General features: G+C 40.0%; 1 protein-coding gene across 1 annotated transcript in view; it reads right to left on the bottom strand.

The window, feature by feature from the left end:
- The window catches only part of ATXN1 (ataxin 1), a 635,797-nt gene extending 615,087 nt beyond the window's left edge, over positions 1–20,710 (bottom strand). The window contains exon 1 of the mRNA XM_066268334.1: positions 20,689–20,710. The gene's annotated coding sequence lies outside the window, so the exon portion shown is untranslated. The remainder of the gene's footprint in view (positions 1–20,688) is intronic.
- Positions 20,711–21,651: the final 941 nt, after the last annotated feature.

Genomic DNA, 21,651 nt, shown 5'->3' with positions numbered 1-21,651 from the left:
TGTGTCCTTAAGTCTAGAACAAAATTTGTCACATACCACCTCTTATAATGTAGAGTGAGAAAATGAATAGACAAACAAATGGTAGGTGGATGTGTGATAATTATCACATGATGGTTAATTTTGTATGTCATATTGCCTGGGCTTCAGGGCACCCAGACACTTGGTCAAAAATTATTCTATTTTAACAGTATGATTGTAAGGTCGGTGGATAATGGGGGATGGTCACTTGGGAAACTCAGACCCACGAACTTTGGCTAGGACTGCCCACAACCAAGCGTGCCAAAGGAGGCTTCACAGGTACCGTTTGGAAAAGAGCGACCATCTGCCAGCCAGTGAGATTTCACCATGTCATAGTAGCTCCACTTCCCTAAAGGAACCCCTTTAAATATCTCCCATGCAGTTTAATCTGTGCAACTTCCCTGGCCTCCATCTGGCCTCCATCTTTCTTTCTTCGGGGCCAGGGAACATTGCTGGGTGGGATGCACTCTGTACTCAATAAAGCCATTTATTATTCCACACTTGGTGGCTCCGAGCCCTCTTCTTTCCTTCTTGGCGGGAAAAAATACCTTACATTTTGGTGCCGAAACCCAGGAGGAGTAGAAGTCCACAAGGACCGCTCCTCTTCCTCTTGGTCTCCGGTTCGAATCCTTCGAAGTCTCTGTCTGCAACAACATCAGGCCATAACTTTTTCCATGCCGAGTTCAAGGTTCTTCTGGTAACCTCTTGCCATGCCAAGTCAATAATGCATAAACATATCACGATGTTGTAGTGATTTTTCCAAAACTCTCTAAGGGTTAGAATTGTATTCTCAGTCACCTCAAAGTAGCAGTGGAACAAGTGCTTTGTGTAAAACTTTTTAAAGTTGGAAATGACCTGCTGATCCATAGGTTGCAAGATTGAAGTTGTGTGGGTGGGAGGTAGAAGACTTTCATGAATTTGCACTCATTGAGAATGTCATCTTCAAGACCAGGTGGGTGGGCTGGAGCATTTTCAAGGATTAGTAATGCTTTCATCAGCAGTTTATTTTCTTGAAGATATTTCTTCATTGCAAGACCAAAGACGAGATTTACCCATTCAATAAAAAACTGCCGTATAACCCATGCCCTAGCATTGGCATGCCACATAACCTGCAGTTTTTCTTTAAGAATCTTGTGAATCTTAAAGGCTCGAGTATTTTTGGAATGATACACTAGCAGTGGCTTTACTTTACAGTCACTGCTAGCATTTGCACACGATGCAAGGGTCAGACCGTCCTTCATGGGTTTATGGCCTGGCAGCTTCTTCTCCTCTGTAGTGACAAAAGTCCTCCAGGGCATTTTTCCCCAAAATAATCCTGTTTCGTCATAGTTGAATGCTTTTTGGGGGATGTAGCCTTCTTTGCAATAATCACAGCAAAACGTGCAATGTACTCCTCAGCTGCCTTAACATCAGCACTCGCAGCTTCACCATGCCTCACCACCAAGTGGATGCCAGATCTCTTCTTGAAATTTTCAAGCCAGCCATGACTTGCCTTAAATGTATCTTCTGCTGCCTCTTTTGAGGTTGATGGTTCTTTCTTCTTCAAGTCGCTGTAAATAATACGTGCCTTTTCACATATTACAGTCTCCATCACTGTATCTCCTGCAAACTCTTTCTCTTTCACCCACACCAGCAGAAGCTTCTCCATCTCTTCATAGATATTTGTCCTTAATTTGGACAGAATTGTAGTTCCTTTCACTGGATTTGAGCTTTTGATGGCATCCTTTTGTTTAAGGATGGTACAAACTGTAGATGTATTGTAGTCGTACAGCCTTGCCAGTTCAATCACTCATAAACCATGCTCATGTTTTTCTATTATTTCTTGCTTTACTTCTATCGACATCATTCTCTTCTTCTTCTCACCACTGTCATTCACACTCACTTTCTTCGGCCCCATGATAGCACACAAAAAAGTTAGTAAAAAATGCAAAAATGATGCAAGAATGAGTACAGTGCACGAGATTTGACTTGATTTTGGGGTAACATGTGAGAAAGAACGAGAAGCTGGTGTTGTGCTGCCAATACTGGACCCGTGTGCATATGCGCGAACTAGCAGCAGCTTCCCAAATCACGACTCGTATCTCAGAATTTTGCTCGGATCTCAAACAAAAATATGGACCAAGTCACAGCTCGTATCTTAAAAAAAAAATGTATGTTTGTCTGCTTGTATCTCAAGGTACCACTGTACATTGTTTGCTTTCCTGGGTCTCTAGCTTGTAGACTTCAGATATTGGGACTTGTCAGCCTCAATAATTACATTAGCTAATTTCTTATCTATCTATCTATCTATCTATCTATCTATCTATCTATCTATCTATTTACCTGCCTATCTATCTATCTATCTATCTATCTATCTATCTATCATCTATCTCCTATTGGTTCTACTTTTCTGGAAAATGCTGATCAATACAAGAAGAAACATGCCAAGAACTAACATTTTTTAACATATTTCATATTTGGATATGTCAAGATTAACATTGTTGGCATGTATGGTATTTCATGATACAGCCTATTTTCGTTATCATAGTACTGAAAGTAGCATTCTTGACCCTGGCTGGATGGCTCAGTGAATGAAACATTGTCCCAGCTCACTGAGGTTGTGGAATCAAACCACAGTCAGGACACATATGAGAAGTAATCAATAATCAATGAGTACACAACTAAATGGAACTAAGTGGAACAATGCATTGATATTTCTCTCTCTCTCCCTCTCTCTTCCTTCCCCTCTCCCTCTCTCTCTCTAAATCAATAGAAATATATATTCTTTGTGGCAGAGACAGAGAGAGAGAGAGAGTCAGAGAAAGGGACAGATAGGGACAGACAGACAGGAAGGGAGATGAGAAACATCAATTCTTCATTGCGGCTCCTTAGTTGTTCATTGATTGATTTCTCATATGTGCCTTGACCAGGGGGCTACAGCAGACTGAGTGACCCCTTGCTTGAGCCAGTGACCTTGGGCTCAACCTGGTGAGCCTTGCTCAAACCTCAGGGTCTCGAACCTGGGTCCTCCACAATCCACATCCCAGTCCGACGCTCTAGCCACTGCACCACAGCCTGGTTAGGCAATAGAAATATTTTTAAAAGTAATTAAAAGTAGCATCAACACTATATGTATTGTCTCCTTTGAATCATAAAATTAGCTTATCTAAACATTTTCTTTTTCTTTTTTTTTAAAGATCTCTTTTCATTTTTCTGAAGCTGGAAACAGGGAGAGACAGTCAGACAGACTCCCGCATGCGCCCGACCGGGATCCACCCGGCACGCCCACCAGGGGCAGTGCTCTGTCCCCCAGGGGGGGGGTGCTCTGCCCATCCTGGGCGTCGCCATATTGCAACCAGAGCCACTCTAGCGCCTGAGGCAGAGGCCACAGAGCCATGCCCAGTGCCCGGGCCATCTTTGCTCCAATGGAGCCTTGGCTGCGGGAGGGGAAGAGAGAGACAGAGAGGAAAGCGCGGCGGAGGGGTGGAGAAGCAAATGGGCACTTCTCCTGTGTGCCCTGGCCGGGAATCGAACCCGGGTCCTCCGTACGCTAGGCCGACGCTCTACCGCTGAGCCAACCGGCCAGGGCTAAAGATCCCTTTAAAAGTCAATTACTCCTTGATTAGCCAAAGCAGTGATAATCATATCCACTGTTGTTTATTTTAAGTGTTAACTTCAAAGTGTGTGCAGTATAAAAATATAAATGGTGTAGACAAATATTCTGGGAAAACACATATTAAATTTTGTTTCTCAACCTGACTTCTTGAGAGTTAAATGGTTTTGTTTTTAGAATAAATCTTCCCCAAAGCTTTTGAGAAATCACAATAAAATGACAGCTGAGGAAAGTAGCATCTTTATACTATGTGCCTCTCTAAATGAAAGTCTATGCTGAATAATTTCTAATCTGCATTAGCATGTCTCTCCCTCTCCCTCTCTCTCTCTCTCTCTCTCCTTCTATTCACACAGATCCTATTATCTGATCCTACAGAGATCTTGTTTAGAGTACACAAAACTTCCCTGGAGGGTTTTCCATTTAAAGCACAAAAACCAGATCAACAATATTCTAGAGTAATGCTCTGGAAAGATGCAAAGCCGACAATTGATTTTCACTGTGGGAGATTGTATGGCATTTATCTGCTCACCAGCCTCAAGTGCAGTCAACAGCACAGCCAAGCCAAGAACTGGGAACTGGCTTCTAAGAACATTAGAGAAATAAGCCTTTGCTCAAACATCTATTTTTTTGCCCACTTTTAGCACTAAAAGGCTTAGGAAGGGAACTGACAACATTTTCAACGTGAAGCTTATTTAATGTTTCTGTGTTGCTGCAATTAAGCATTTCAGAAGCATATGTGCTGCCTTTCAGCTCAAACCCCATTGTCCGCTCTGACAGGTCACAGACAAAAACCAGGATAATGACATTCTATCTTGATCACAGGATCCAGACACACCAGTCTGGTATAAATAAGAAAAGAAAACAACTACCCAAATGCTGATTTAATTTCCTTTTCCTCAAATATTGAATTCATATTGAAATTGAGTATACCAAGTGTGAATTTTGCTAAGAATAGCACTCAGTATTATCTGAAATCTGCAAGTTTCTCCAGGTATTTATTGTAAAGTCCTAACATATTATAGCTCATGTACAATTCTTTTTCTATATGTTCAGATCCTAGCTTGTGTATTACCTTCTCTATCTAGACAAAATAAAGGGGATAGCTGAAAAAATTAGGCAATTTAGAAACTTAAAGAAAAATGACAAAGATTTAGATAATTGAGAGTAACGTAAATTATTTTGACTAAACACACATTCTCAGTTACCTTAAATATCTTCTCAATATTCTCTTTTCTTTTTGTGTTGTTGATAGCGGGGACTCAGAGGTTTTGTTCCAAGATCTGGGATGTCTGAGCAAGTCTGCATGACTTAACGAGATCTTGCAAGGAGTCCACTTTTGTACCCCAGGAGATATGTGAGTGAGCTACCTTTGTGCCCCAGGAGACTGCAAGCAAAACCTTTATGCTCCAAGGACAGAAGACCCCTATGATCCAATTAACTTTGACTATGATCTGATTAACTGTCCCTTGAAATTCCAAAATCCTTACTTACCCTTTCCTTCCCCTTATAAAAAGGTTGGCTGGGAATAGAGGATTAAGACGGCTCTGGAAACATAACCCCCATCTCCTCAGATTGCCAGCCATCTGAATAAAGTGCTCATAAAAGATTCAATCCCAGTCTCTACTTATTTGGCTAAAATGGTGACAGACAGCATGAACACTGGTGTTTCCAATTTCACTGTTAGCACTTAAAATTACCGTATTCCCCCATATATAAGATGTACTTTGATTTTGGGGCCCGAAATTTGAAAAAAGAAAAAAAAGTATTACATAAAGTTATTGAATTCAAGTTTATTCATCATAAAATTCATATAACTCCTCATCACTGTCAAAACTCCCATTAGCTTGTCCTCATTTGTGTCTGATGATGAATCATTGTCTTCATATATTGTTTTGTCCTCAGTTCCATCTATGACATTTGAAATGCCACACTTCTTAAATGACTTGACAAACATCTCAATCTTGATATTATCCCAGGATCTTTTCATCCAGCTACAAACTTCTCCTATAGTTACTTTCTTCACTCTTCCTGCTGGTGTCAGATTGTCCCCAGAAGACTTCACCCATTGGTTCCATTCATCTCTCATGGCAGCTTTGAAGGGTTGGTTAATGCTGACATCAAGTGGTTGAAGCTGGGATGTGAAGCCTCCAGGTATGAAGGCAAGTTTTGTTTTTTGCTCTGCAACAATCTTCTTTGTGCTTTTTGTTATGTGTGTCCTGAACTGATAAAGCACCACTAGGGCAGGTTTACATAACAGCCCACCTGGTCTCCTCCAAACTTTCTCAAACCAGATCTTCATCCCATCCTGATCCATCTAACCCTTGCCATCAATGTGGACAATCACTCCTCAAGGAATGTCTTCTTTTGGCATTGTTTTGTGTTTGAAAAACCGCATAGAAGGCAGCTTGGTTCTGTCAGCACAACAAGCTAGAACAACTGTATATTGGCTCTTTTCATGTCCACTTGTTTTCACAGTTACAGTTTTCACCCCCTTCTTATCAATGGTTCTGTTACTTGGGACATCAAATTGAAGGGGGACTTCATCCATATTTGCAATCTGTCCCAACTCAAACTGATGTATGTGTCTTCTGACATTGAATGACAAAACGATGAAATTTAAGAACCTTCTGCTCATAGTTTTCAGGCATCTTTTGGGCAAGTCTGGTGCCTGTACACATGCTTAGTCCAATCTGTTTAATGAACCTGAAGCACCAATTGTGTCCTCCTTTGAAATCAGTAACTTCTTTTTCATCAGCAATTCTTCTTGCCTCATGCTGAACCATCTTTGTGGACACAGGAATTCCAACTGCCCTTTGCTCTTCAATCCATATCTTCAATTCCCTCTCTAAATCAGGCCATTTTGCTGACTTGCCTCTCATGGCCTTCTTCCACCGTGGCATTTTCAGTAGGGTTTCCTCTTCCCGTAACCAGTCTCAGATTGACTTCTCAGTTGGAGGAAGACCAAACTTATGTTCAGCAGCATGATTTCCATTCACTTTTGCAAACTGGATCACTTTTAACTTAAATTCAGCACTGTATGAAAATCTTTTCTGAGCAATTTCTGGGCAGAACATGGCAAAATGTAACCTACCATAATATACCAGTAACAAGTGAGAAACAAGCGTGAAAAAGCGGGAAATGCAAGTAAAAAAACCCTACAACTACTGTATAAGATGTACCCAGCATGTAGACCCCAAATTTTTTTAAAAGGGTGCATCTTATACATGGGGAAGTATGGTATCAATAATCTAGTTTGCAAAGTTCTATTCAAGATATAGTAAGCCCAAGTGACTTTTCCTGGAGTTATGGCTTAAAAGAGAATCATGCTTTCTGAATCATTGCAATACAGTAATTTCTTCCTATTGTCCAGATTTGGCCACTGTCCAGTAATTTTCCTGAGGGTAGAAGCTTGGAGGTCATGACAATTAAATGCCTGGTTTCAATTTCTGCCTACCTCTTCTGCCTTGAACCCCTATCCGATCAAATGGTCCTGTATAAAGTAAAAACACTTTGAACACCCTGTGGTAGGCTAAATAACAGCCTCCAAAGATGTCCACCTCTTAAATTCTGGGTCCTGTGGATATGTTTCCTCACACAATTAAAGGAACTCCGCAGATATTAATCAGTGAAGGACCTTGAGGTGAGGAGATTATATTATCCAGTAGGTCCACTGTGATCCTAAATCCTTACAAGAGGGAGTAGAAGTGGTCAGAGTCAGAAGAGACATAATGATGAAAGCAGAGGTAGGAATGAAGTGGGGCTGTCACTCAAAGAACTTCAGCGGCTTTAAAAGCTGAAATAGTCAAGGAAATGGATTCTTTCCTGGAGCCTCCAGAAGGAGGACAGCCCTGCAGAGCCCCTGCAGGCTTCTGATCTGCAGACGTATAAGATAATTTGCATTGTTATATGCACCAAGTTTGTGATAATTTCTTACAGCAGCAATAGGAAATTAATACACATTCCTTTCCCATTTTACCTCTACAGAAAGAATAAACCTTGTAAGTTGTTTTCTGCTCTCTTTCCCTTGATTCCTCAGAGTGAAGCTCTTATATTGGGTTAGAAGTGGCAATTGGCCTTCCTAAAATTATATGCACAATTTTATGTTACATGCATTTTTCTGGAAAAGAAATCCATAGGTTTTATTGATTGGCAAAGCAATCTATGATCTAAAAATTAAAAATGTTGCTCTTGATTGGGCATTCCCAACTTCACATCTTAACTCCCAGCAGGCTATGGGTGAAGAAAAAGAAAAAGAGTAAGAAAGAGAACTTTTCTAATATCTTTGTTTCCTCATAAGTGGTCCTTCCTCCACTCCTAGGGATGAGGTTGGTGGGTCTTGCTCTAAGATGGTACTTCTGTGTGTCCTTCAGGTGCCATTCTTGTTTCTTACACATGCCAAAGCCTCAGAAAGAGGCCCTTGTTATCAATGACTTCACTGAGCCTACGGCAAGGTGATTCTGCTGTGCCCCTCACTGCTCTGCTAGGCATGGTGGCAGTGGTGATGGTGGTGATGTGGACAAGGGCATCAATATGGACATATCATCACTCAATTATTCTGTGTGATCTTGGTTGATGTGTTAGCTATTACATACACAAAGTCTAAAGGCATCTCTGTGATATGTAGCCCTTTTCCATGCCTGTGAGGATGTGGGGAGGTAGCAGAAGAAAGGGTTTCTCCTGTCTAGACTTCAAATGATGTATTACTAACATAATTTCATACACAAGGTGTAGAACAAGTCATTCTGAAATAGAGTCAAGGTATTATCTAAAGAGGATAATACTTTTACTGTCAGCGTAAAATATAGCAGAGAGGAAGCTCCTACTCTTCATTGTGTAATATTTGTTATTTTGGCTATGAGGGATGTAATTCTATTTTATTGTGATTCTTTGGTGCCTGCCAGGACATAAAGCCTTTACCCACTTTAAATCTGCCACACCTTTAAGTAGTGACATGGGGAAATTGCTGTCTTGTTTGTATCAGACAGCTATTTCCCCCTAATATACTTACTGTTATTCCATATTTAATAAATGCTCACTGGGTATTGGAACATGTCCCAGACACATCGACAATCCCTGCCCACACACACGTACACATGCCAAAGCACGTTGGCAACTGGCACTGTGCTATGCTTCTCTGACCACTGTGGATGGCATTCTTCTGAAACAAAGGGTGTCAACAGTGATTCAAATAGATTTCTTTCAAAAAAGATGTAAAAGAAACTGAATGCATTTTGTTTGCTTAGCAGCAGATAATGAAAGAACCCTTAACAATGACTTGACAGTACATGCAAAAACATTGCAGTTGCCAAGGACTTTCACATTGACTCTATGTCATTGCATCTTCCCAAGGATATGGCTCTCTGAGAACACATCAGTGAACAACAGAGTCAGAACCCAAACTCTGCTAGTACTGACTGATTTCAGTGATCCAGTCCCACACTCTCCCAGTATCACAGCATCTCTCATCAGCTAAGAAGCTTCCTAAAAGAAGTTATGAAATCTTGTATTTTAATCCTCCTTTCTTTTATACAAGAGGAGAACCTAGAGAAAAGTCATGTATTATAAATTGTCTTTTCCACCAGTAAAAATTTACTCCATACAACTAAACTATTATGTATATACCAGTAGCTACTTACTGAAGTTTTAGGATACATAAGGCAACTGGGTAAGTGCCTACTAAATAGAATTTAAATTCTCTTTGGCTATATCTCTGAAAGATACATTTTGTAAAATAGAGGTTTGTTCTTAGATATTAATTTGATTTAAACATTTAGAATCACCTTTACTTATAGTCTGTGTGTGTGTGTGTTTGCGTGTGTAAAATCACTGAGTTCCCTAGAGCTTCACAGAACATGAATAAACATATGGACTGTTCTCTTACACCTATCCAACAAGTCTGAGTATTGAGGATTTACATAGTTAGAGACTATGTGGTGTAAATATGTATAAATTTATATTGTGTTAATTTATGGCATGCTGTACAGAAGGCTGTTTGCAAGTTGCAGGGCACTTCTTCCCACATTTCTGCTGAAATATTCAACTCTGGTTCGTTCTCCATGTTTCCTTTGTCTCCCCACAGATGTTTAGGCAGCTTGTTTTCAGGGGAGCAAATGTATATTGAATATCTTGGAAGTAAGTTCACTGAATGAAATTTAGGTAAAGAATACCCTGTCACTATTAGGATTGGTTGAAGGTAATTTATCCTTTCCCTCATTTCCTGCTTGCTTCTGTTATGAGGGTGGAACAACTGTGGGTGGCTCCTCTTCCCTGGCCTGAGGTCCTGAAAGTTCAAAAGGTTCTAACTAGATGAATAGCATTTAATTACATGTAAAATGGGGAAAAACAACAAAGCACCAACCCTACACTTTGTGGTGCTTTGCCAAAGAAGCTGAATTTATATGAGATGGGCTCCACTTCTAATTTTTTTGTGGTTACATTAAAGGGGAAAGGATGATCATGGTCATGGATGAATGAAGTTCACAGAGTGCTCGCAGACCACATTCATTTCACCTGCTCTCTCACCAGCTGAAGTTGTTAAAAGTACTTATCTTGACTCATTTGAGTTAATCAATTATTTCTTTCCTGGTTCTCTTACGGGGGTGGAGGGGGTGTGGTAATACATAGGTTGTGGATAATGGAAAAGAAAGCAGTGGGCAGGAAGAGGAAGAAAAACAGAGCCCCAAACTGAGGGAACGGTTCCTGAATAATCAAAAGCTGGTTGTAGATGGATAGAGGTTTGAATTGCTCACGAGTGATCTGAGGCAAGGTGACTGCTTGTATAGATAATATTTCTCTAATTTAGGGGGAATTAGTAGCTGAGATTTTTTAACTGTTTGCCCTCTGCCCTTAGAATGGCACTACTTATGAAAGCTGAGAATGGATCTGTTGAGAGAATAATGGAATTACCTACCATAAGGATTACTCAAAGATTTCTTAATCAAAAGAACTGCTTTGCAGATGTCTGTCAAGCACTTTGAATTCACTAGTTCTCAAAAATTACCCATTATTAGGAAACCAACATTCGAATAATCCTTTAACATCTTAACATTTTCTTCCTCCCTCTTTTTCCTTTCCCTCCTTCCTTCCTTCCTTCCTTCCTTCCTTCCTTCCTTCCTTCCTTCCTTCCTTCCTTCCTTCCTTCTTTTCTTTCTTTCTTTCTCTCTCTTTCTCTTTCTTTCTCTCTCTCTCTCTCTCTCCTTCCTTCCTTCCTTTCTTCCTCCCTCCCTCCCTTCCTTCTTTCGTTTTCTTTCAACATATATTGCCTTATCAGCAATCAGTTAAAGGAAATCTTACAAAGTTAAAGTGGGCATCCTATGGTCACACACTTGGAAAATATCAAAACCAGAAATCAAACCCTGGTTATTTTCACCAAAATAAAGATGCTGAATTAGTGCTCTCAACCGTTCTGAGTTGGGTAAAAAAAAAAAGTCTATATCTAAAATGTCTATTTAAATCTAAGTTTTGGCCCTGGCCGGTTGGCTCAGTGGTAGAGCGTCAGCCTGGCGTGCAGGGGACCCGGGTTCGATTCCCGGCCAGGGCACATAGGAGAAGCACCCATTTGCTTCTCCACACCCCCGCCCCCTTCCTCTCTGTCTCTCTCGTCCCCTCCCGCAACCAAGGCTCCATTGGAGCAAACATGGCCCGGGCGCTGGGGATGGCTCCTTGGCCTCTGCCCCAGGTGCTAGAGTGGCTCTGGTTGCGGCAGAGCATTGCCCCCTGGTGGGCAGAGCTTCGCCCCTGGTGGGCGTGCCGGGTGGATCCCGGTCGGGCGCATGCGGGAGTCTGTCTGATTGTCTCTCCCCGTTTCCAGCTTCAGAAAAATACAAAATAATAATAATAATAAATAAATCTAAGTTTTACCAACTCATTAGTATTTCTGCCATGCATCCTTAATGTCCTGAATCTCTCTGGACTCTATTATTCCACGTTAGGCATAACCAATGAGAACTCAGGTATACGTCTAGCTGGAAAAGAAGGTTCATATCTGGAAATAATGAAAGTAACAACAACAAAAGGTATTGGGATGGATTTTGGTCTTAGAGTCATTTAAATGTCAGGGTAGAGTTTGAATATAGGTAATGAGAAGCCATAGGAAGAGTTTGAGAAATAATGAGTACCTGCTAAGACTTTATAATTTATAAAGCCCTTCATGTACAGTCTTTCAGTGAGTGAGCCTAACAATCCTTCAGGGAAGATACAACATTACTAACCCAGTGTTTACTTTTCAAGAAGGTAAGGCTCAGACAAGAGGTGATGGTACTAGATGGGATAGCCAGTCAATAATAAAACAGGGTCTTTAAGTTAAATACTAAATGGTACATTCAGAAGTTCAATTAGGAAGTAGCTTGTGGTATGTAGACTATATTAAAAGGGGGGGGGACACTTAGAAGCTAACACAGAAACCCATGCAGTAGATTCCCCCCTTTAAAAAAAAGATTTTATTTATTGATATTAGAGAGAGGAGAGAAAGAAAGGGGGGGCAGGAAGCATCAACTTGTAATTACTTCTCACATGTGCCTTGACCAGGTAAGCCCAAGGTTTCAAACTGGTGGCCTCAGCATTTCAAGTTGACTTTTTATCCATGCAGTGGATTCTTCAAATTAGTGATCTGAATTCAAATATCAGCTCTCAGGCCATGATGTGGATTGCTGAATTCTCAGGGGCAGGGGGCAAAGTGGTTGTCTCCAGATCTGAAAACAGGTTCTACTCATCCTTGTGACTTTCTCTTCCTCTGACAGATGTATGAGTAATTGCCTTCATTTACCCAACAGTCTGAGCACAACGTAAAATCATGCTACTCATCTGAACTGAAAAATATTCTGTTTTGCAGAAGAGTCTCCAAGCACCATGTGTGAGAGAACACGACAGAATAGAAACTTATTATACAAAATGTGGGAGAGAGAACTGCAATGCTAGGTGACATGTGGCAGCCTCATTGGGAAGGGAGAGCTGTGGAACTCTGGGTGCTGTCTCAAGCTGACTGCTGCATGTCACAAGCTAAATGGCGGGGGGAGGGGTGTTGTTAAAATACGAGTTTGTGGGCTCATAGCCTTCCAAGACATTCACATGCTGCACACATGCAAGAAAATATCCTGACAGCCTACACTCAGCTGCAACACTCAGCTGGCATTCTTAGGATATATTCTTAAGAGTGGGATGGCTGGGTCAAAAGGCATTTCCATTTTTAATTTTTTGAGGAAAAAGAAAAGTGCCATTGTTTTTTTATTTAAAAAATTATTAATTTTAATTTATCATGTTAACATGGATTCAAGTGTCCCACTCAATATAACTCCATCACTCCCACCCCCTTTTCCCCCTAACTCCTTCCCCCCTTCCCTCTGGGATTTGCTCTCCTGTTATCTGTATCTTTGTGTTATGTATATATAATTTCACTAATCTCTTCACCTTCTTTAATCCCATCCCCTCATCCCCTTTCCTCTGACAGCTGTCCCTCTGCTCCCTGTGACCCCACCTCTGCCTCTATTCCATTCCTTGATTCACTTTGTTCATTAGATTCCACATATAAGTGAGATCATATATTTATCTTTCTCTGCCTGGCTTATTTCTCTTAACATAATAATCTCTGGGTCCATCCATGCTGTCCCAAAGGGTAAGATTTGCTTCTTTTTCACAGCTGTGTAGTGTTCCATTGTGAATATGTACCACTGCTTTTTAAACCACTCATCCACTGATGGACACTTGGGCTGTTTCCAGATCTTGGCTATTGTAAACAATGCTGCAATAAACATGGGAATGTGTATCTTCTTTTGAATCAGTGATTTGGCATTCTTAGGATATATTCCTAAGAGTGGGATAGCTGGGTCAAAAGGCATTTCCATTTTTAATTTTTTGAGGAAACTCTATACTGTTTTCCACAGTAGCTGCGCAAGTCTGCAGGGAAGTGCCATTGTTCTTTTTTGTTTGTTTGTTTGCTTCATGCTATGTCCTAGGGTCCTTATTCTGGTCTTTGGAGATTCCTCTAAAAATATGAATATTCTGTGAGAGCCTCTCCCACTCAATATAAAAATTGTAAAATCTCTTAAGAGGGTTTTATTAGTCAGAGTTCTAAGAATCCTTTTCTTTCTTTCTTTCTTTCTTTCTTTCTTTCTTTCTTTCTTTCTTTCTTTCTTTCTTTCTTCTTTCTTTCTTTCTTTCTCTATCTATCATCTATTTATCTATCAGCTATAGATTTATTATAAGAAATTGCCTCATGCAATCGTGGCAGCTGAGAAGTCCCAAAATCTTCAGTCAGCAAGCTGGAGACCCAGGGAAGCCAATGATGTAATTTCTGGTCCATTGGCTATCAAGCTTAAGACCCAAGAAGAGCTAATACTTCAGTTCATGTATGAAAACAGTATACACTGATATCTTAGCTGAAGGCAGTGAGTTGGTAGGTGTTCGCTCCGATCCATTGTGCCCTATAAAGGCTCCCACCTGACTGGATGAGGTCTACCCTATTAGGGAGAGCAGTCTGCTTCACTCAGTCTCCTGACTCAAATGTTATTCTCATCCAGCAACACCCTCCCAGAAATGCCAAGAATAATGTGTGGCCAATTATGTTGGCACCTTGTGACCCAGTCATGTTGATGCACAAAATCAACTATCACAAGAATGGGAATAGTTAGAAGGTTGGATACAGAATGTGTGTGTGTGTGTGTGTGTGTGTGTGTGTGTGTGTGTGTGTGTGAAAGAGAGAGACAGAGAGAGAGAAGGGGAAAGGAGGGTTTTTTCTGAAATACAGGAACTCTTTCCAAAAATTCTGGCTGGCAGCAATGGAAAGGAGGCTGGTCATACTGGGCCTCAAATAAAGAGGTTGGCTCCATACTACTTCATAATCTTAAAATATAGTAAATATTGGAAACAACGTCTAGAAAATTTGAAGGGATGAAAATTTGTGAATTGTATACCAAACCAAATCATTGTTATGAGAAGGGAACAGAAAGATATTTTAAGCTATGCAATGACTTTTGAAATATATAGATCATATATTCTTTTTGACAACTACTCTAGGTAAGTGAGTGATTTACCAAAGCAGAATATTTAAGAATACAGATATGCTGGCATAAAGGCACCAAAAGAGAGCCTCAAGACCACTTAAACAGAAGTTATCCTAAATAATAATGAGTATGGCTGAAGAAATGGAATGCAAATGTGATTGATATTTCATACAGACAGAATGTTCCACATAAAACAAATGATAATAACAATTTAATACTATGACATCACATCTAAATTCCATGTTAACTAACAAAAATTGTGGTTGAAAGGAAGAAAGGGAATGCAATAGTGTGAGTTAATTTCAATATCATACACAGTGGACATTATGTGAATCAAGGCACTGACAGGAAACAGATAACTTACTCCAATGGTATAATTGAAGAGAGTTGAATGACAAAGCGATTTATCACAACCCTCCTATAGGGTTATGTGGACCAATAAGAGATGGTGGAATGCCCTGGCAGGGGAGCAGCAGGTAACTGTTACAAATTCTTAGTCTTGAAGAGGTAAGGGAAAGGAATGTTACTGAAACGTAGAGCTGCAGCTGTGGCAGTAACTGTAGAATTGGCTGCCCAGCAAGAAGAGCACAACACAGCCAATCCATAGCCCTGCAGGGAGGGAGCCAGGCGAGTAAACACCTTGGACTCTCCTCACAGCCGCCACCTCCTGCCAGAGCCTTTTGTTGGCTGAACCCAACTGAGAGACTGAGGATGAGGGAACCTGGTAGAAGTCCACAGAGGAGATAGTCTCTGAGACTTTAAGCAGTTTGGAGAAAAATGGAAAATAAAGGTGGCATATCCTGTATTCTACTTTTGAATGTTAACATATCTAAAATATTAGGGCACATTAAAAGTTTTCAGAACTACAGTAAGAAAATTTTTTTAACTTCATTTTACCTTAAATTTCCCAAACTTATTTAACAACAGAATTCTTTACTTATAAATAAAAACTCAACACCCCATGAACCCTTGGTAAAGTAGCAGGTTTAAGGGTATGATGTATGCTTTACAAATCACAACCAATAAAAATTTCATAATCATAGAAAAAGTTTTTAAGGTAACCATAACAAGGAGCCCTAAAACTAGAAAACTTAATATTAACAACAGAAGTAAGGCAAGGATAACAATTATGCCAATATATACAGGGCAAAGCTCATAGAAAGACAAAGCTTGTAAAAAAAAAAACCCAAAACCCCAAAAGAATACTGCCCTCAAGGAATGCATATAAGACAACAAAAGGGTTAAACATAAAGACATTCATCCAAATTGGGCAGAAATGTAGTCCCTGATCCTTCCCATCTTCCCCCGCTCCTGAACACGTGTAAGATCAGAGGAACTACAGACCAATTTTATTGCACCTCTGAATAAAGTGAGATATTTCATGCTAAAGAAAAACTATCACCACAATAACAAAATTAAGTAAACAGCATAGCCAAAACATAGTAATAAAACTTCATTTCTGTTTAAGAAAGATTAACAAAATATTCCCTTTTGCTGTGACAACTAGAAAACCAGATTGATTATATAAAACAACTGTTTTCAGACATTGGACAACAAGAAGTGCAGAGTTGTGATCTGTGAGAAGGCAAAAAACAAAAACAAAAAAAAAACCCCAAAACAAAAAAACCCAACTAACGAGTTCTATGATTACTAAATTTATTTTACCTATAGGCAGTTTCTAGGCCATCATACAGAACAGGAAAACCAAAGCAACCCTGAAGTCTGGAGTTAAGAAAGCCAGAGTTAGAATCAGGGAGAGCAAGGTAGCTACAATGTGTGGCACTGATACCTGAGGAAAAGGAAAAAGAGAGATATACAGAGAATGAGAGAGAGAGAGAGAGAGAGAGAGGGAGAGAGAGATCCAGAGATGTGCAGGGTGGTCCCCTCAATTTATGTCAAAAAAAGTTTGGAAAAGAATAATTAGAAAGAATGCTGAAAATCCCAAGCTCATATAAGACTGAAAATAGACCAAATTTCTGAGTCAGAAGGGAGAAACCTCATAATAAATGGTCATTGGAAAAAAACTCAGAAAGTGCTCTGCTATCAACAGAGTGGTTAGCTCTAGAGCAGGGGTAGTCAACCTTTTTATACCTACCGCCCACTTTTGTATCTCTATTAGTAGTAAAATTTTCTAACCGCCCACCAGTTCCACAGTAATGGTGATTTATAAAGTAGGGAAGTAACTTTACTTTATGAAATTTATAAAGCAGAGTTACAGCAAGTTAAAGCATATAATAATAATTACTTACCAAGTACTTTATGTTAGATTTTCACTAAGTTTGGCCGAATAAATCTTTATAAAACAACTAACTATAGTTAAATCTATCTTTTTATTTATACTTTGGTTGCTCTGCTACTGCCCACCATGAAAGCTGGAACTCCCACTTGTGGGCGGTAGGGACCAGGTTGACTACCACTGCTCTAGACTAAAGGCTTCTCTGGTTTTGTACTGACAAAGTAAGCCTTAAAAAGATCAAACTGATTTAAAGTTATTTAACTGCACAAAGTCCCATGGTAAATGAATACAACAGAATTCAGTACCCAATAATGTAAAGTTCACAATGCCCAGCAGCCAATAAAAAATATTAACAGGCATGTAAAGTAGCAGGAAAATATGATTCACTACAAAAAAGAAAAAAATAATCAATAGAAACCAACCCATGAATAACAGAGCTGATGGAATAAGCAGACAAGGATATCAAAGCAGCTAAAAAATCTGATAAATATAGTCAATAAATATAGCAATGGTGAGGAGAGAAAGAAAAGATTAAAAAAGAACTAAATGAAAGTTCTAGAAATGAAATACACTATACTTGAAATAAAAAATATTGTGAATAGGATTAACAACAGATAGGAACTCCTAAAATAGGAGAGATTTTTTAAGCTAAAAATAAATGAACAGAAAATAAGTGACCTGTGGTAAATATCAGAAAATTTGACATACATATAATTGGAGTCCCAGAAGAGAGAAAAGAAAAGAGAAATAAGAGAAAATTTGAAGAAATGTTGACTAACTTGTTTTCAAACTTGATGAACAGTATAAATGTACAGGGTCCAAGAAGCCTAATGAACCCAAGCATGAAGAAAACTATATTAAGGAGTATTGTAAGAAAAATTGCTTAACACCAGTGATAGAAACCCTAAAAGCAGCTAGAAAGGAGAAAAGAAAGCTACATTATGTGCAGAAGAACAAAATTAGGATGACAACAGACTTCCTGCAATGTGAGGTAGAGAACAGTGGAGCAACATCTTTAAAGAACTTTAAAAAACCTGTCAACCTGGAATTCTATACTCAGAAAAACATCTTTCAGATATGAAGGCAAAATAAAGACTTTTAAGATAAATAAATGCTGAGGGACTTCTGTTGTCAGCAGAATTGCACTGCAAGGATTTTAAAGAATGTTCTTAAGGAAAATAACATTAGATGTAGATTTGGATCTTACACAAAAATAAAGAATGAAGAGTATGAGAAGTGAAAAATATGTGGGTAATTATAAAGAATGATGTCTTATTACTTTAAAGTGTCTTTAAGAGGTAATTGGTTTTTAAAGCTAATTTAATAAAAAGATTATTTGGGGGTTGATAATAGATACAGTCAGGTGTCACTTAAGCATGGGATACTTCTGAGAGATGCATCATTAGGCTATTTCACTGTTGTTTGAACTTCTTAGAATGTACCATACAAATGTAGATGGTATAGCCTAATGCACACTCAAGCTATGTACACAACCTATTGCTCCTAAGCTACAGACCTGTACAGCATGTCATTGTACTGAATACTGTAGGCAACTGTAACACAATGATAAGCATTTGTGTAGCTAAACATATCTAACCATAAAAAAGACACAAAGGAAATATAGTATAAATTTGTGTGTGTGTGTGTGTATGTGTTGGGGGGACAAAGAAGGAGGTACTGTTGTCTGGAGGAGGGAAAGAGGGAGGGAGAGAGGGAAGGAAGAGAAGAGGAGAGAACAGAAAGCAGAGATAGAAAGAAACTCAGAGAGATAAAGCCAGAGAGAAGAAATAATAAAAGAGAGATGGGGCCTGACCAGGCAGTGGCGCAGTGAACAGAGCATCGGACTAGGATGCAGAGGACCCAGGTTTGAGACCCCGAGGTCGCCGGCTTGAGCACGGACTCATCTGGCTTGAGCGCAGGCTCATCTGGCTTGAGCAAAAAAGCTCACCAGCTTGGACCCAAGGTCGCTGGCTTGAGCAAGGGGCTACTCGGTATGCTGAAGGCCCACGGTCAAGGCACATATGAGAAAGCAATCAATGAACAACTAAGTTGTCGCAACGAAAAACTAATGATTGATGCTTCTCATCTCTCTCCATTCCTGTCTGTCTGTCCCTATCTATCCCTCTCTCTGACTCTCTCTCTGTCCCTGTAAAAAAAACAAAACAAAAAAAGAGAGAGAGATGGGAACAGAGAATGGGAGAGGGAGAGAGAGAGAGAGAGAGAGAGAGAGAGAGAGAAAGAAAAGGAAATGTGACTAGGAGGAAAAAGAGATAAAGAGAAACTGAGGGTAAGAAAGTAATTGTGTGCATATGTGTGCATGCGAGCATGTGTGTACAGGGGTGGGTGTGGGCTGGCATGAGTGGGGGCAGGGAAGGCTCCCCACCCTCTCCTTCCCAGCCCTCTCTCCCTGCTCCCTCGCCAAGTCCCGGCCTCATCTATGGGCAGGTGCAGGGCAGGTGATCAGCATGTGAAGTCTTCTTGCATATTTAAACCACTCAGAGTTAGTAGTCAATTCAACATCTTAGTCAGATACGAACATTTTCAACATCACAAACAAACATTTTTCTAATAATCCATTATAACCATAGGGAACCATTGACATATTTGCAGTCCATTGTTAACCAAAATGTCATTTTATTGCACATGCTTATATAGAAGTCAAAGGTATGACAACAGTAGTATAAAGAACTGGAGGGTAGAAATAGAAGTATACTATTGTGAGACTCTTATAGTATACATGAAGTGCCATGATATTATTTGAATATAGACTGCAATAAGTTAAAGATACCTAGGAGTGCCGCAGACCTAGTAATTGTCCAGGTCCTGAGTGAGAACAATGTGGAATGAATAAATAAACTCAGGCCCTGGCCGTTTAGTTCAGTGGTGGAGCACTGGCTCAGTGTGTGGAAGTCTGGGTTTGATTCCCAGCCAGGGCACACAGGAGAAGCGCCCATCTGCTTCTCTGCCCCTCTCCCTCTCCTTTCTCTCTGTCTCTTTCTTCCCCTCCTGCAGCCAAGGCTCCATTGGAGCAAAGTTGGCTCAGGTGCTGAGGATGGCTCCATAGCCTCTGCCTCAGATGTTAGAATGTCTCCAATCACATTGGAGTAACAGCCCAGATGGGCAGAGCATCACCCCCTAGTGGGCATGCCAGGAAGATCCCGGCCAGGTACATGTGGGAGACTGTCTGCCTCCCCGCTTCTCACTTCAGAAAAATTCCAAAAATATATAAATAAATAAATAAATAAATAAATAAATAAATAAATAAATAAATGCAGAGAGAAAAAGGATGGGATCAGGAGGTATCTTTGCACAACCAATGGCTTGCAAGAGCAAAGCCAAGCCCCGGGTTTGCTTTACTACATAGTGTAGAGCCATATGCAAATAAAGAAGTCTCTTATACAAAGTCACACATCTGAGGCATAAACAGGAATTCTCTTAAGGCCAGGAATCCATGTAAGGAGTAAACAGGAATCCCTGCACCAAGCATAAATGAAGTCAACCAACATCAGAACAAACAAAGGGTGAGTGGAAGGGCATGTAAATTGCCTCTAGCAATTTAATAAAGCAAGTGAGGTAGGGGGATGGAACGAGTATAAATACTCAGCTTCATAGACAATATGGAGTTGTGGGGAAGAGTTTTTAGCCTTTAGCATAAGCCATAAACTGCAAGGGCTTTGCCAGCTTGCATTCTCTCATATAGGAGCAAGCAGTAAAAACTAAAACAAAGGAGAACAGCAATAGTGAAAATAAAGTCCTGCAAAATACTTAGTTAATCCAAAAGAAGGTAGGAGAAGGAAAAAGGTAAATAAGAACATATGAGACAAATAGAAAATTTTAAGCCTGACCTGTGGTGGCGCAGTGGATAAAACGTCGACCTGGAAATGCTGAGGTCGCTGGTTTAAAACCCTGGGCTTGCCTGGTCAAGGCACATATGGGAGTTGATGCTTCCAGCTCTTCCCCCCCTTCTCTCTCTCTGTCTCTTCTCTCTCTCTCTCTCTCTCTCTCTCTCTCTCTCTCTCTCTCTCTCTCCCTCTCTCTCTCTCTCCCTCTCCTCTCTAAAATGAATAAATAAATAAATAAATGATAAAAAAGAAGGAACCCTTGCCTTTAAAAAAAAAAAAAAATTTTAAAAGTAGTAGATCGTGACCAGGTGGTGGCGCAGTGGAAAGAACATGGGACTGGGCTGTGGAGGACCCAGGTTCGAGACCCTGAGGTCTTCAGCTTGAGCAAGGGCTCATCTGGTTTGAGCAAAGCTCACCAGCTTGGACCCAAGGTCGTTGGCTCGAGCAAGGGTTTACTCGGTCTGCTGAAGGCCCGCGGTCAAGGCACATATGAGAAAGCAATCAATGAACAACTAAGGTGTCACAATGTGCAACGAAAAACTAATGATTGATGCTTCTCATCTCTCTCTATTCCTGTCTGTCCTTATCTATCCCTCTCTCTGACTCTCTGTCTCTGTAAAAAATAAATAAATAAAGTAGTAGATTTAAGCCCAATAAAATAAAAATTACACTAAATTTAAATATTCTACACACTCCAATTAAAATGCAGAGATTGTAAGACAGAATCACAAAAGAAGGCCTAAGTATACACTATCTATAAGAAAATTATTGTAAAAATAAAAATACATTTAGATCAAAAGAGAAAGTGTGGGATAGACAGACCATGCAAAATACTAGTTAAAGAAAGGTGTGTTTGTGGGTATATTAACATCCAACACAGTAGACTTTAGATCAAGGAATTGTATGAGGGACAAAAAGAATTATTTCACAACAAAGAGATCATTTCATCTAGAAAGACGTAGAACG

This window comes from Saccopteryx bilineata, chromosome 3 (genome assembly GCF_036850765.1).
Source record: "Saccopteryx bilineata isolate mSacBil1 chromosome 3, mSacBil1_pri_phased_curated, whole genome shotgun sequence".
In the NCBI taxonomy this organism is placed as follows: domain Eukaryota; kingdom Metazoa; phylum Chordata; class Mammalia; order Chiroptera; family Emballonuridae; genus Saccopteryx; species Saccopteryx bilineata.
This window is presented reverse-complemented; position numbering and strand designations above follow the sequence as displayed.